The 17,813-nt window shown below is 38.5% G+C and overlaps 1 protein-coding gene across 2 annotated transcripts in view; it reads left to right on the top strand.

Moving 5' to 3' along the window:
- The window catches only part of LOC109478714 (transmembrane protein 198-like), a 37,945-nt gene that overhangs the window by 10,264 nt on the left and 9,868 nt on the right, over positions 1–17,813 (top strand). For both annotated transcript variants that reach the window (XM_019780424.1, XM_019780425.1), the window contains exon 2: positions 458–581. The gene's annotated coding sequence lies outside the window, so the exon portion shown is untranslated. The remainder of the gene's footprint in view (positions 1–457; positions 582–17,813) is intronic.

The following is a 17,813-nucleotide window of genomic DNA, read 5'->3' as shown; positions in this document are numbered from 1 at the left end:
TTTTCCTAAATTATTTGCCTTATGTGTAGCTTCTTTCAATTTTTTTATCTCATATATATATATATATATTGCTACATTTATTTCTTGCATTTGTATGTTCTGCTATCACTTATGTCTAGTTAGAAATACAAATAGTGGGAAGAAGTTATTGGTTCTGCAAATGACCGATCAAAAATACAAGCTGATGAAGAACAATTGGCTGGCAAATGGCCAATCAGAATTGAGAATACTCAAGTCTGCTAAACATTGATGGCTGAAATAGTCAAGAGATTTCTATAAGTTCTTGCTTTATGTACCCATCTCTAGATGTGATCTCACAATACATGATGACTCATTCATTGTACCTTTTCTATTTGTGTCTACCATTCAAGCAGACTTCCCTCTAGAGGTCAGAGAAAAAGAAACACATTCACAGCAACCTGACTCAGCTGACTGATTCCCACTGTCCATTTTTCAGGGTGAGCAGGCAGGGAGAGTGGGCGTACTGACCAGCTATTGTCGATCGCCGCCGGAGACCTTCTGCGTAGAACAACAGGCTGGCAGGAAACCCATCCATGGCTGGCTGCTAGTCGTGTATTGAGGTGAGTAGGTGATGTTAGTTCTTTGTTGTGATAAGATGACCCATGGTTTATATTTCCTCAGGAAGTATCAACCATGGGTCATCTTATTGACCTGCGTTGTCTAGTGCATCCTTACTGGCCTTCACTAGGCCTTCCTAAATGGGTTAGGAGGTGGAATTTGACAAAAATAGGCTCTGACTGGCCAAGGGAGTCCAACCTTTAGGGTTTCATTTCTCCCTCGAAAGCGCTGGCAAATGACCTCCACTGTGGCTAAATTCCCCTGGGCAATTTTTCTCCCTATTTGACTAAATTTTACTGGTTTTGAACCCGTGTTATTCTGGTGGAGACTACATCTGTAGGTGTGGAGGCCTTTCTGGGCAAGGAATTTACAATCCCCAGAATTTCCATTCCCCACTTTCTGTGATATTTTATTCAACAAAAGTGGGCACATGTTTTTTTGCCATTCCATTTGAGATCCCCCAACGATATTGCTTAAAATTAGGTTTATATCCTATATATTTTGCCATTTTTGTCTACCATGGGCTATATTTAATGGAAATGCTTGATCTCTAAGCAGATGTTGTGGCAGAAAATAGGTGGCTGTTGGTATCTTCCACCCAACATCTGCTTGGAGATCAGATGATTCCAATAGAAACTGGATTCAACCAGTGATATTTATTGTTACAAGGATGTAAAATGTATGTTACTGATGGTACATTTATAGTGCTGATTTACACCTTCTGTATTGTAACTTGGGGCTTGCCTCCAGCTTTGGGAGGTGTGGTATTTGCTTGGTTTTTAGGACAATTAGTCAATTATCGAGAGTGCAGCTGTTCCAGGATGGTAGGATGGAATATCGGGGAATCTGTATCCCCTGTTCTGGGAGATTGGCATTAATGTACCGGAGGTGGGGCTATAGCAGACATGTCCTCATCTGTTAGGGATGAAACGGTCTTATCACGAGGCAACTAGAGGGTATGTGCTTTTCGCTGACGTCAGCAGAAAAATTCAGTAATATTTCAGAATGTCAACTGTTGTCAAAAACATTACATCAAAAGAAAGAAACAAAATTTGTTATAAAACAAATAATTTTGACGTAATTTTGATGTACGTGTAGTTGTGAACATGGCATAAAATTTTGTTATATCTAGATTTTATAGAGAGTTTTGATTTGTTGAACGATGATTGGGAAAAGAATGATTAACTATTATAATTTTTGTATACTGTCAAACAGGAAAATAGGCACAGGTGATTTATGATCATTTCCATGAAAAAACATGTTATGCCTCAGTAAAACAAGGATGCTTTACCTTTTTAATTTATTGGGCAGTTTTAGAGAATATATCTACTGTCAATGTTGTCTTACCCAACCCAATATGCAAAGAGCAAAGAGAGCAAATCTATCAGTAGATAGAGCAGTAGTCCATTATGATTAGTTTCCTCTTGGTTTGGAGTACCTCTAGCTGATAGAAGTCATCAACGTTATGACTTATGGCAGAGCTTCATTTTATATTATATGCTTTCTGTGCTGACAGGGTGTATTTTATGACATCCAACTTGAACAGGTGCTGTATTCTCAATCTAGTCCATCCAGCAAATACCGAGGGAACTGTTACAATAGTTATCTGTCGGGTGTTGTTGAGATATTTCTCCATAGAGGACAGTAATCTATCAAGAGTTATTACACATCAGTTGTAACTGGTTTGGAATGGCTCCTGCTGGCAGCCATTTTGTTTGATCGATTGTGGCAGTAAGAATGGTTTGTGTGCACATGGAAGATTGTAGAAGATTGTGCTTTTATTGCTAGACCTTGACGGTCAAGAAGGTCGTAAATTTGCCCTTGAAAGTTGTAACAACTCTTGGAAGGTGCTTACCAGCTTCGAGATTTCCGAAGAAAGGTTCTAAATACAATGTGAATTCAGTGGCAAAGGTGATAGTAGACTCTTTTTAGAACAGGTAATAATTTAAGAATGTGTTTATGATGACTAGATGACCTTTAGAAGATGAAGAGAAAGGGAGGCTCATCAATTGGAAACTCGACATATCTATGACTTTCAAACATACATGTAAGTTTGTAATAAGAAAATTTTTAAGATTCCAGCATTAGACATTATTTGAGGTCGTGTTCATATATTTATGAATGACATCCTCTCTGTAGTTTTAAAATATTGTATCAGGAAAGATATCATTATGTAATGGGAAAAAATCCTTATGTCACGTTGACATCCAGACCTTCCAACTGAAACCAAGGTTTCACCCAGGCGCAGTACATTCTGCCTATTTTAGTCCTACATGTATATAACTTTTTATGCTGGCCCAAAAAACAGAAAGGAGGCCTGTCCATCAAAGCTTCATCCTCACATTTCATACAGCTGGCTGGATAAGATATGCTCCCAATTAACATTCCTGAAGTCTCCTTGCAGTGTGCTAGCCTGTGGGCTTTAGTTTCAGATTGACAGAGTTCCTGTTTGATTATTTTGCGGAGGTTATGCAGGGGTTATGACTGGTGATAACACACACATGCCATTTGGTAGCCGTGCCCTGCAGTTCAAAGTGACTTTCAACTGACCTTCATGTAGAAAATGCTGTCAGGGGGCATATTCTTCAAGCCAGCATACAGTTCCCAAAGGTTTGGCATACTTGTGAGATGCATTTTGAGATGAAGCTGCAGTTTATAAGATTGCTGCTAGGGGGTCTTAATAACTTCAGCTACATTTTTGCTTCCCAGGCACAGTTGACCCACTCCTGATGACACACAGAAGATCAGTGCTTAGATGGTGTCTAGAAAGTAGGTCAAATTTCTCAGGAAAGCTAACAGACAGCCAAAAATTTAGTGAGTCATCATTCTTTTGTGTAAGAAAATGGCATGTAGAAGATTTAATTCAGGTACCTTCCTGTTGTACATTTCCTTCCCTTTTCTTTTGTTCAGCTAACTAGAAATGTCTCGAGGTGCCAGTTAGGCCATGTTGATTTGATTATATGGATGACATCCTCTGGGGACCCCAAAACTGATGCGAGCGTGCGAATAAAAAAAAAGTTTTGCAAAAAAAAAGTTGCTTTCATCATGAAATCTACGTGGTCATGAAGGTTGAACAAATGACACAGAGTATGGTATGGCGAATAATCTACCCTCCAAATTCATTTCTTCACATTTTCGTCTTTTTCATTTAATTTTGGCATTCTACGACAATGGTATCATTTCCAAATATTTTTTTGTACCTTACGGTATATTTTTGCTCATTTTACAACTGTTGATTGTATGATTTACAGTATGATTGTAAATTTTTTTTTTTGGAAACGGCCGAAAATTCATGCGCGCGCGGATGTCATCCATATAATCAAATCAACATGGCCTTACATGAAACAAGAGCTGGTACAAGACCTGAGGATGGTAGATTTCTTGTGGTTTATTATTCCTTGTAAAATGTCCATCTGCTATGTGAAATGTCTTGAGGCCCCAGTTACATGAAACGAGACCCAGATGTCTAGCTTTATGATATCTCATAACATGTCCGTCTTGAATGTATTTCAAGTTGCCATGAACAACTGAACTCAAGCCTTTCAAACAGCCAGTCGGTAAAATTGATGGCCTCCCATTTTAAAGATCATTTCCTGGTACTCAGACTCTGACAGAGTATTACCAGTTTATTGCCTAATACATTTTTGTATGTGTAAAGGGGCATTCATAAGATTTAGGGGCCATTCCAAAGTTCTCAAAGTGTGAAAGCAATCATGGTATCACTATTCTGACCTCTGCCAAGGAGGCCGTATTTCTATCAGTTTCGGTCCTTTTGGTTCAGTATCTGGTGGTTTCTTGTGAAGAGGATATCTAGAAAAGTTATGAGGTGATTTTAATAGTTTCTTTGTGGATAGGCCTTGGCTAAATGAAGATTGAATTGAAAGTCGGACCTCCAGCAGCTTGCTTGCAAATTGCAGATTAAAAGAATGTAAATCTTGTCAAGGAAACTGTCATGCTGGTTTGCGCGCTCAAAATGCTGTCTACTTAGCAATCATGCTATCTGTAATCCCCTGTAATGAGGCATATTTGACAGATGGAATAAGATTGTGAGTGGAATTCCAATGAAGCCGACACCTGCAGCTTCCATGTTATTTGCTCTCCTGTTTTGGTAATGATTTATCAGCAAGAAAGAAATGCACATCCATTTTTAGCAACAGCATACAGCATGTAGCTTAAAGGAAAAACACAGTGATATGTCAGTGTCAAGAAAGATACAGACATCTTTACATTCAAATTTAAGAACTGTTATTGTGTTAACATTTCTTTTGGATATCTTGTACATACAAGGGGGCTCAGTTCTTCTTTAGATAAATCATACTGTACATAGTGTATATTGTGAAAAATTTGTTAAGGTTTTATTTTTGCAGTTTTTATTTTGTGAAGGTTTTATTTTTTTGCAGTTTTTATACTGAACTCTCACTGTTCTTGAACTTCAACAGCAAACAAAATACCATGAATTTAAGTCTTCAGGAACTTGATTCGATATGCAGAACATTTGTTGGAGATGTCCCTATGATTAGCCTGCCCACATCTGTTGTGTTTGATGTCCCAGTGAGCAGTACAGTCAACAGCTCAACAGCATGACTAGAATTTTTATTGCTTTTGAGCAAAGCTGTGAATGCCAAATTTCTTTCCTTATGTGCAAAGGTACCAAGAGAAATACTTGTGGGTAGAGCAATGTTTAAAAAATAAAATTATGCATGGCTTGTTGCAGTTCAAATTATTAAAATATATCAGTCCAGGTGTTCCATTAAAATGCATTTGTCCTGAAAATGCAAATATTCTGTTCTGTACCATTCAACACATTTTTATAGCATCAGCATCTCACACTCTCAGGTTGAGGTGTTCTCTTTCGTGTGGCTCTTTATGTTCAAACTAATGTCTGTAATCGCTGTACTTACTGTAGTTAGCCTATTAACATTTATTACTCTGCAGGTGCCTCAGTGCATCAAATTGGTACAGGTATGCTTCATTGGGCTACTTAAGGTTATTAAGCATGCTCGTTTAGGACTGTACCAAGTGCTTAAAATGATTGTAGTTCTTTTTTTTTTTACATGTATATTTCACTTTTCAGTTAAAGAGCAAATCCTCCATGCCATATAATTTTATAAGGATGAATACACTTAGAATCAAAATGTACAGTTATGGTACTGAAATATTAAATAGCCACACTCAAAGCCAACCTTTTCTTTCTACTGTTGTCTCTGTTATTTGCTTCAATACACTGTCAGGTCATGTGGTTTTGTCTTCTTACATTTAAACATTTCTTTGTGTAACAAAACCGCAGCATTTTCCTGAGAAACAAGTGAAGGTGTTGGCTCTGCCTGATGTGTAGCTGCTATTGGTTGGATATACGTTAGGGCTGGCTGCAGCTTTCCCCGTGATATCAGTGATGCAGGGGTTTGCCTCCTGCATCCAAATGAGCTTATTTTATGGTAATGGTCCAGAGATGGGTTGAGAACACTTGCAGCTGAGGCATGCAGGGACCATGTCTCCTGGTCCATCAGTAAGCAGGATCCCGTAGCGGAAAGCACGGACTGTGTCCTTCTCCTAGCGAGGAAAGTCATCGGAGGTAAGTCAGGGCAGATCGATGGTGGCAGGGATGGAACAATTTTATGCAGGATGGAGCTCGCGTGGCGCAGATATTGGAGCCATTATGCACGAATGTTTCAGCTTCTAGTGGTTGTACATGAATGAAATCTGGCCAAAAGATGGCTGTCTTCTGCAGAATGAACGCTTGAAAGGTTATATCTCTGACTGATAATGTTTCATAGGATATGGCTTAGGTTTTTATGTGTTATCCCTCCTCTTTGTGTGATTTTTTTTACCCAGATGTCTACTTGTGACTACAGTACAGTTATGTTTCTACTACCTAGCTGCAGCATGTAGATGTTTATTCTAGTTGCTGAAATTATCTGAAGAAATGTGGTCTTTTACGCTAGCTTAGAGCCAGTGGACATCAATAGTTGTGCAAGGGTATTACAGAACTTGCATCTGAAGATATGTTGAATATGATACATTTATAGCTGAATGTACCAATGACTTTAATTATGATTTCAATGTATAATATGATGTTGATGTCTCAAAGAATTACTTGCAGGTGTTGAACATTTGGAACAGTTTCCAATGTGTGTGTGAGTCTTAAAAATAAATGGAAAATGTTATCCTGTTATAAAGAATGTTTATAAAACATATAGTTGTTTTCACATTGCCTGTCAGATTATCATAATGAAAATGTATCACATAAGTCATAACCACCTGTGAGCTAGAGATGCCAGCTTGTTCATCATAGAAACATTCCTGGTGGTTATTATTAGGATTTATTACTCAGGGATAGAGCTGTGTACCGGTACGCAGTACCGATACTGTACCGGAAAAATTGATTAGGTACAGGTCCAAAATACCTAATCCCTCAGTACCGGTACTGTACCTAAACAATTTCACACCAATTTTATGCCTATTTGTGACCTCAAATGTTTAAATAGCTGGTTAACAATGGGTGCCTGTGTAAGGACAGTGTGTTCATGAAAACAAAAACATCTTAGTTTTGCCTATATTTTATCTGAGCATTCGCCATAAACAAAGAATAAACCTTAACTATCAAGTTTATTTATGTTTTTTTTGTTATTGAAGGAGTTCAGAAGAGCATATAAATTGGTCGAATTGTTCAGGTACAGGTTCAGGTCCGGACCTGTACCTAAACCTGTGTACCTGTACCTGTACCTGTACCTAAAATTTGTTTAGGTACACAGCTCTACTCAGGGACGAACCAATCATGGTGGAGGACACATTATTAGGGTGAAATTGACCAATTAGCCAATCAACACGAGGGATAGAAACAGAGCATGCATTAGTAAGTGATTATGTACCTGTTATTAAATAATGAAATATTATTAATTACCAAAAAGAGACATATTTGCGAAACAGTTTTGTTATTGGTGGCAGTGTTTTTTTAAAACTCTAACTTTTTGTTGAAAATTAGACAAACTTTGTTTTGTGCAAGCTGGCATATTGCAAACAGTAGTAAATGAGCGGCCTTATTTCTGGTGTAAGAAAATCAATAAGTAATAAGTCTGCAGTGAGGTGGATATTTGAACCATAGCTCCATGCCTTTTCAGTGGATTAATAGGGCAGCAAACTAGGTGATAAGAAATATTGGGCTCACGCCAGGTCATAATGAAAACAAGTGGCCTGGAGAGCCAATTTTTAGGTCATTTACAGATAGTAAGAATAAGATACATGTACATCAGGATCTAATTTTGATTTAGAGGAAGACATATACTGTGTACTTACAATAATATTCTAATCCACATGTAAGGTCTGCAACCCATTCTAGTCAATATACAGTGAATGACAACAGTGAATGATACCAAGGCAGTTTTTCTTGCCAGTAAACCACACATGCTTAAAAGAAGACCTGTGGAAGAAGAAAATCGTCCATAACTTTTTTAATACAATGGAAATATACATTTGCAGTGTCACGATTTTGCAGAGGAGAAATCACTGTGAAAACAGTTTTACAATACCACATTTTCAGATTTATCGTGTTATTATGGCATTTTCTTGATGTAGAAGCTATCTTTGGTTTACTTTATACCATTGCTTGGCCCCTAAACCCCCAATTCTGTATGAAATGATGGTATCATATTTTCTCAAATGTAAAAGCTATCCAGTTGCATCCAGTATGTCTCCCACAGGAGGTGGTTAATAATGCCTTTGCCTCTGTGTTGATCCCTCAAACATGTCTGTGGATATTTCAGAAAATCTTTTCCTGCACCTCTAAATAATCCCACCTTCAGTATACAGGGACTCAGGGAGACTTCAAACCTGTGGCGTATGCAAATTGCATCCTCACAGGACCACTCGTAATACCTAAGGCTCAGTTGCCATGGTAACAAGGTTCGAAGATCCGTCATTCGTCCTACAAGGCCAAGTCCCTCTCAGAAATTTTTGTATTAGTCTGAATGTTATCAAATCCCAGAGGAAATGTTCATTTTGTGAGGGTTTTGGAAGTGAAATCTCGCTGAAATGAATTTTTTTGGAGGTCTTTGGCCGTATAGACTGTGTTTGTATGTGTTTGCAGTCTTCTTTTATAAAGATGTATCATATCAGAATTATCAAGACATTTGCTATGAATGAAATTGGGATGTAATCATGTAGACTATAACCTCCTCAGATAGTAGGGATTTTAGATTGTCCCACCATGCGGCTGTTTATCCTAGCACGATTCGAATAATTCATGAAGAAATGATGAGTCAGCTTTCTGTGCGGGGCTCAGAACACTCTTATCCTTGCAGACACGGGAGAATAAGAAGATCTGATCCAAAGCTTTTAGTGTCAGCGTCTCAATTTGCAGGTGCATTTTCCATGACTTCATATTAAATGGAAGCTCATATCAGCACGATCCAGATATGTATTCTGTCTATGGAATATTCAAGGCATTATGTGTAGAAAGTAAGTTGGTCAGCTTAAAGGTAAATCCAATGCCTCCCAGAGGATAAAATACCCATTTGCAACATGCAGACCAAATTAAAACTCAGGTAAGAAATTTAGAAACAAGGAATTCTTAATGATGTCTCGATGAATGCAGTCAGGTGCAGGTTTTCCTCATAAGCCAGTGGTTTCATTTTAATCTCCTGATGAATTTTTACTTTAAAATGTCAGAGAATCAAGAAAATAAATTGGTGTGGCCTCGTTTGTAAGTTTGATGGACTACAAATGTATTCCAAGAGGGTACATGTACTTGATGAAGTTGGCATGGCCTTTACTTGATCCAAACTCTCTCAAAACCTTTTGCACTTCACAACGTGATAAGAATAGCAGACCAATTTTTTTTATGTAGAAACAAATGGGCAGGGAATCGTTACCAACGGTTACGGCCTGAAGAAGGCTGGGTAACGGTCATCAAGCGATCGTAACCTTCATTAACGGAGAGAGGTTTCACATCAATTCTTCATTAAGGAGGACAGCTTAAGGGTCTGCAAAAAATGCTAATCCCCCTTTTTACTGCACATTTCTTGATTTTTACTCAGTTGGTCTTTGACTAACAAATCATCATTTCGAAAAAAAATCATTTTTAGCCATGATGTATAATTGTATACTATGTATGCTACAAGAACAAATCATAATTCTAATATATTAAAAGTACACTTTAATGGTAGTTAAATTTTCTTGGAAACAAAAGCTTGAAGATGCATTTTATTCATTTTAAGTTTTCTGTGTCATGTATGTTTTAGTTTCCATATTGTCTCCAGATTGCATCTTCCCTTTTTTGTAGACTTCTGTGAAACAAGTAATTGCTTTATCTGTGCCTAAAGAATCAAATGTAGCATGGGAGTGACCTGCCCATTACTGCAGATGGACTACATGGCAGGAAATTTAGTGTACAGCTATCAGAAGACTGCTATTGCAGATAACGACAAGGACCGTTATGGCCGTGGCCTCACATCCATCTTGAAGACCGAGGTGTGAGGAATACAGAAAGAAACATTAATGTGCCCGGGGCTCCATATTTCTTGCTGCTAGTGTCACGCTCTGCAAATATTTTGTTATGGGAGGCTCTAGAATGTACTAAGCATTTTGTTGTTAAGAGTTTTATACTGTATCATTTAAGTTTTTATTATTGAATCAGTGATATAATTTCAATATTGCCAGCTATTAACTGGCACAGAACCAAGTGTTTGTGTTTAGGTTCCCTGCCTAAAGAAAATGAATGACTGAATAAATTTTGAAACGAAAAATTGCAGATTTCAGACTTCCAGGAAGTATGCAATCTTTAGTTTCTATGTGACATCCCCAGATTCTCAAAGTCCTTTGACCTCCTCTCATTCTTCACCCACCCATGTGCTGTGAACCTGCAGACACACAGACAGACAAATTACCCAAGCACTTCGCCACCCAAAACAATACTTCCATACCCTGAAGTAACTGTGATGATAAAGGGTGAACTGATGAATGATGAAGAAGTGTTGTCAGAAGTAAGAATAAAGATATACAATGTAAGCAAATTGGCAGATTTTTGGCAGATATTTTTTTTTAATTTTCAAAAATGTTCACGGACACCCAGATACTGTACCTACATAATGACATATCCTTAAATGGCAAGGTACAGCCTACATAATAGCCATCTACAATGTCTCCTACATGTACCAAACCTGTGTACCTCATATCATTGTGATACTACTAGATGCTGGTATGACATCCATGCGTGTATCATTATGAGAAGTCAAGGCAAAATTGCGAAGAATGGGGCCAGCAGCCTGATATATGTGTACATGTATGTGTATGTATCCAGAACCTCCCTAATCCAGCCAGCATGTAATCTCTGTGCTTATTCTAACCCCTGGGTCCTGTCACAGCTGTGGGGAGTACTCAGGAACAACCCCACACTCCCTGCAGCAGTTGTGAATGTGTTCTCTGGACAGCCAGTGTTTTCACAAGTCTGTCCTTCACTCCTACCACAACAGCTTCACATTCCTTCTGGAAGGGGAGGATAAGGAGTTCGGAAGTGCCCCAAGACAGGTATTTAGACAGATTAGCGTGTGGGGTAACAACTTTCAAGAAGTCTTAGAATTCATTACAAACTGGGGTTAGAGAAAGTTTACTTGATAGGTACATGTAGTTGGCTCACTTTGAATGTCACACATTTTCATGACATTTAAAGTATCGTTATCACACTGTTTCTTTGAGTATGTTGCAAGCAAATTGCAAAGCAATTGTTTAAATGCAGTTAGAGAGAGAACTTAGACATTGAGCAGATAGATGCAAAATGCATTGTCATTTTGTATTGGGATTGTCTGTGTAAAATATATTGTAATTCCTCAATTTCAGTTTTTTTTATATTTTGCAAGTGCAACTTGCCTCTGACATTTGAAATACAACAGACTAGAACAGAATTATCTTGCCTAAGGCAAAGACACTCAGTTGATATACAGTTCCAATTTAGATATCATCAAACAGGAGATTACTTGTAACAGAAGAGCCAAGTTTAAAATATTTCAGATAAAGCCCCATCCGCTATTTCACATTTCCGAACTTGAACCAATTGGAACTTAGCCAGGCTATAGGGTGTGACAAGTTTGCTAAATACAGATGTAAGGAGAGTTTAAACATAACAACATCAATGCTCCCAGACTGACCCTTGGTCCGCCACTCAACATGTTTGCTGTGGGAGTCATGTGCCCATCACTCTGACAGAGTGCAATGACACAAGTGCTGTCCTGAATGTTAACTGCAAGCTTTAGATGTACCCTGCATATTTCGCTGTCCTGTCTCATCACTTGGGTTCAGGGATAGACAAGAAAAGGGTGATAGTGGACTAAAATGTCCAGAAGAGCTTGGTGAGTTGTAAGTCGAATTCCATATGGTACTGAATTCTACATAGAGATTTAATAGCCTCTATTGAAGAAATAGGACCTCTATTTATGTATAGATTGTAATTTGTAGCAATAAGAAGTACCTAGAATAGCGATACATAAATGGCAACCAGAGGTTATACATTTGGCATATAGTGATGCAGGGTTTTTTCTAAACAGGGGAATAAGGGCGCTGCTCCCTCATTTAACCAGACTGCTCCCTCATACCAATTTTCAGACTGAACCCTAAGTGGCTACTCTTTTTAAAAAATCCCCCCTCGGTCGCTTTGTTCCTTGACATGCTTGCGATCTGGTCCCTCATGCTAAATTTTTCTAGAAAAAACCCTGGTGGTGATGTATTGTATCCATGTATTATGTGGTATTGTTTTCTCAGTCCCTAATGTTGTAGATCTTGCCATATTTGACGGTGGGGCATACATTAGTATTGACTGCTTGGTGGGTAAGAGTGGAAGGTCATCAATTATGCTTGACAGAACCTGTTCAAATGCAATCAGTTTGGCAGTAATAAGGTCATGTTCATAGTGTTGTCATGTGCACTTTGGCGTGATTCAAAGGGGCATACATGTACTATTATTCTTAGCCTCATACGTAGCAAGAACAAATCATAATTCTTAGATATAAAGTAGATGCTAAGTGTTCTAAAGGATATCATTATTTTATGACAAGATTTTTGTATTTTTTGCAGGGCAGATAGACCTAAGGTTTTGATGTGCAGATTTTTAAAAAATGGATGAATTTGTTTTTAGCTTTGTAACTTATTCTTCCATTTCTGTTATTCAGAATTCTGTTTAGTAAGCTCAGAGTCACAGCATCTACAAGCAGAATTGTGACCAAAGGGCAATGAAGGTAATAGTGGATATCATATTTTATAGACCACCAACCCAGCCCATCAGCTATTCTGGTAATGACATCAAGTTAAAGGTTAGAGCTTATCAACCAGTATTAGCTGTCTCTTATATCTTATAAATGGCCTTGGCTTGGTTATGCTTTCCTTGATCAGAAGAAAGAAGTCATTTTTTCCAGTATTCCCTTGACTTGGCTCGGGAATTTTGGTTCATTCCAAAGGTCTGATGCCTACATGGCTGGAATAATAATGACTTGACTTGGCACGCAGCTGCCAGTGGCTTCAAGAAAACACAAAATTTCCATCAATATGGTAAAAAAAAAACATTCATAGCATCAGAATATAGGAATGTGAAACTCATAAGTCTCAGGTAATGCATGTAGAAAATTTTGCTCTCAGGGGGTACCTAAAATGTCCTTCATGTAGAATATTTTGTGGCGTACATGAAATATAGAAATTTTGACATCAGAAATAGGGAACACAGTACAGTGAGCCATGTAATTTCAACTAGAGCAGCATTGTGTTCACCAAACTTCACCCCGTTTTTCTCAAACCTTCAAAATTCCTGGATCTGGTCCAAACCTGCCCACTTTACACACCTATTTGAGTCTTGTTTGAAAAATTATACTTAGATGGAGTGTTGTATTTATAGCATAATACTACAAGACTTGGTCCGGTCTTGCCAAACTCGAATGCCAAACTTCCCCATTGCTACCGTGGTGACCGCTGATAAGGTTGCTCAAGTCTACACAAACGTCATCATCAGTTAGCGGCTAATAGTCCGGCTGTTTGTTCTCGTCGCTGTGTCCCTTTGAACCTCCAACAAGCCTCTGTTGACAAAGTGCAGCAAATATGAATAGAATTGTTTCTAGGAGGTGTTTCTCGACTTTAGACAGTGGTTGATATGGCGTGGGGGGATTTGCTTGTTTTGTACAATGTTGTGACGCAGATGTTGGACTCTCATTTGGTATTTAACAGCTTAGGAACCTGCACTCGGTGACAAATTATGGATCAGAAAGGTTGGTTACTAACAACTTTTTTGATAAGAACATTTTAATTATATAAACTTGAAGAAAAAAGTATCAAAGTTTCTTTCTTGTGAGGTAGCTGTTTGTTACCTGTGCAAATTTGTATTGGTTTTACCTGAAGTTAGCAACGAAAAAGTTCAATACCGCGATACAAAAGTTAATAGCAGACCACTTCAGGGTAATCCTCGTCCGAAAATCAACACCTTGTACATGTAGTATAGTGTGGTTAGCCCAATTGGATACTGGAAAAGATCAATATACTAGTAGTAGTGTCCCAGTATCTGGAGAAATCCTACAGGAACCTTGTCATTTTGGTACCCTAAATTGCTCAGATTGCCAGCCCGGTGTATCGATCAGATGCATGCCCTAGAAAATATTCAATAATGTACGGTAAGTGCCATCTAGGATTGCTCAAGGAAGGCAGAAAGTAGAAATGGCCCATCTAGAAAATGTTATTGGAGACCGATTTCTCAGCATGCAAAAAAAAAACAACAGAAATGCAGGTGGGCTTGTTTTTCTATCACTGGTCTGTCTGTCTTTAGATTCTAGACTAAACCTAGCATAACATTTGTTGGGGATCCATGCCTGAGTCTTGTATATTTTTCTAGAGCTTGGAGTAAAAGAGAAATGTAAATGTTGGTGTCTAGATTTTGTAAACATGCCGGCTGTTTAACAGTACAGTGTAGAAGGAAACATGGGCACATGGTCAAAAGCAGCAAGTTTGGTGTACTGTTAGGTCAGTGTCTGAGAATGGACCTATTCCTTTGAACTCTTTTCTGTGTATTTTGTGTTCTATCAAGTCTTTAGTTTACCCTGTTAAACAACCCTCTTATTTAGCAGACTGTACAAAACATGCAAATTAACTGTCATAGTTTCAAGGCTCTCAGGTTTATACAGCCAGGACATCAGACATCTTTCTGTTGTCTGAGAAACTGGCAAGATCTCTGGTTGTGATTTATTTTGAAAGTCTGCAAAAACCCAAGATTTCACCAGTAAGTTGCTTAATTTTTTTCCTTGCAAATCCTAAATTTTCCACCCAGGTTATTTTGGTATCAAGACAGCATTATTGCCGCAGAAAGAAGAGCACAACCACCATATTCCCTCTCCTTTGTTGCATGTAAAATATAGCTTTAATAATTGATACACCAACGACCTTGACAAAGACATTGGTACCCACGGCGGCTCATCCTAGGGCTTGAAGATACCCCTGAGTTTTACTGGAATGGATGATGTCACCTTTACCCAAATTAGGCTGACATTTTCCTATTGATTTGAGGCAACGGTCCAGATCAATGTTAGTGGCAGTGTGCTGAGCTGATGAATGTTTTTCCAGGTTAGTGTTAGATTTCTATTAGTTCAAAACTAAGTAGACTGAGCTTGTGTTTTTATTGTGTTTCATATGATGTATCTTTTGATATTTCCTTGCCTGAGGCCTCTTGAAATAGAATGTCATACCGGTATACATGTAGGAGACCATGAAATTTTGAGATTTGAGGTACTAAAACTTCGTTGATTTTCACAGTGTTTCAAAACCTTCCTTTCTTTTTCAACAGTATTTGGGTACCGTATGGTTCAGAACTGTTTGCCCTGCATAATCATAACAGACAATCTCACTGTTATTGGAGGATAGATCAAAAGGTGATGATCCTGGAAAGTTGTGATAGCAGTGATGACACAGGTCATAGATTTTATGGTCTCTGCAATGCAGCATATGTCTGCCGTGCTGTGTCTGTCCAATAGCTCAGTATGTAAAGTATGTCTGTAGAAGATACATTATATATATGTTGAATTGCATATGCTGGATGTTCATAGCTATATCAGCTACACCATATGTACACTGTGAACCTTGCATTCTGAACTTCTCTTTCCTTATAAACATAGACATGGATAAGGTCACTGAAAATACTATAATAGGGAACATATTTTATTGATGAAAATTGTTACCCACTCAGGTATATGACGTCATCCTTTTGAACGGTCAGTTGGTGTGAGTAAAAGATATGCCATCTAATTATCAAGGGAAAATCACATGTATTTTGCAAAATTATATTAACCAACTTAAGAGATGATGTGATATGGTGTATAAAAAATATCATTGTACTCATAGCTAGATTTTATCATTTAGCAGGATAGACTATTATGTGCTGCCTCCTAGCTTTTGAGGGAAGTTGTCTTGAGGATTTGATTATTCTATCCTTGTACTGCAGTGAGCGGGTATTAAGAGACATTCAGTTGCATTAAGTGAAAAAGATGCCTCCTAATGATAAATTGCTGAGCAGTTAAACCATGACGATTAACTTGAAGGTGATACCTTCACATAGAAGCGCCTGCCTTATCTTCCTGACACTACTGAAGATGCCTTGAGACTACGTGCATCGACATTCAAATGAACTAACTTGTAAATCCTTGTACTTGAAGATGAGAGCTGGAGAAGATAGATTGCTCAGCAACTAAAAGAAGACATAGTCGAAGTGTGATATATCTGCACTGAAATGTATCTCTTGAGGGGGCACACCCCAGTTTATTTGGGGCCTCTTTTCGAAGCTGCACACCCTCAAATCTAGCGACCGTCTCTGGCGTGGAATAATTCGGAAGGAGAATAACTGTATATGGGACGAAAGGGTATCTCTTCAGCTACAAGACAAGCTGAGTTTGGTTTCTTCAACCTTTTTAAGTTTGGTAAAATCAACGGAAAAAACATTATTTTCACTCCAAAATTAATGCCCAAAATTGCGAATTTTCGCGTAGGATAATCCCACAAAAAAAAATTTTCCGGCAGAAATGACTGATGCTGGCAGAAAGACCCAAGCCTTGACTATACCCGAGTAAATTATAAAGAAAATTCTAGTACTGTAATTTTCTAAACAGTCCACGGCGCGAGGGGTTGCAAATCCACCCCTACGAAGCCACAGAGCGAAAACTAGGTCAAACGGGCGGATTACACTTGGCGCGCAAGGATACCCGGAAGTAAGGTTCGGAGCCAAAAGAAATTTTTCACCCCAAAATCACCATTTCTTACACTCTTCAGCCATGTTAATGTTTAATGATACTTCGTGGCAGTTTATAAGAAATGTCACCTCAAACTTGGACCCTCAAAACCCTTTCGTCACTTTTTTACAACGGACTATCACGGACCCCGGTCGCGGAAGAACTGGGGTGTGCACCGTTAATTAAGCCAAATTTTAATTAACACTGTTTTTTAATTAACTATGTCATAGTCTATCAATCGTGCCAAGTTTGAGTTTTCTGCGACTTTTCCTTCCCGAGTAACAGGTGGTTGAAAGTTACCCTGTCGGGAGGCTCATTTTGCGCTTCCACGGGTGTGTTCCATTCACGCACATAATGGGAATTACGTCACAATGGGCCGTTCCTTTGGAACGGGCTTTAGCGCATTAAACCATGCTAAATAAACAGATTTTGCCATGTAAAGGAATGCTAGAGGGCTGTTCTTGCTATGGAGTAGGTTTTCCTTCTAGTTCTGACTGAAATAAACGGTATAAACCACCCAGAATGTAGTTTAGCTGATGACGTCACAATGCCCTCCTCTAGCCGAACTTTTTAAGTGAGATCGCTATGGTTTTAAGTTCTGTACGTTGACAGGAAGCAGTTGATATTGAAATTTTTGGTCATACCCGGTAGAGAACAAGCCAAGGGATCTTACCCAAGTGTTTCCACTGCGGAGATTCATTTTGTTTTGCAGGAAAACGAAGCTCAATGTTGGACATTTGGTTAGATTGTAGGCCTGTGGCGTCCTTCTAGCAGCTAGGACGGTATAAATGGCCATCTGCTGAGAGAAGCCTGTACAGTTTGGTGTCGGTCTCGATGAGATATAAAAGCAGGAGGATGTATCTTCCGATTATTGCAACTTATTTGTCTGAAAGTTGAAATCTCGTGATAGGCCGAACTTGAAACTAGATTTGACAGGAAAGTAGGGGAATGACGTCATCATGGCCTTTTTTTAATTAAAAACGTCTCCTCCTTAATGCT

The sequence above is a fragment of the Branchiostoma belcheri genome, unplaced genomic scaffold, assembly GCF_001625305.1.
Source record: "Branchiostoma belcheri isolate BF01 breed outbred unplaced genomic scaffold, Haploidv18h27 scaffold45, whole genome shotgun sequence".
In the NCBI taxonomy this organism is placed as follows: Eukaryota; Metazoa; Chordata; class Leptocardii; order Amphioxiformes; family Branchiostomatidae; genus Branchiostoma; species Branchiostoma belcheri.
Note: the sequence above shows the minus strand (reverse complement) of the source record. Positions and strands in the feature narration are given on the sequence as shown.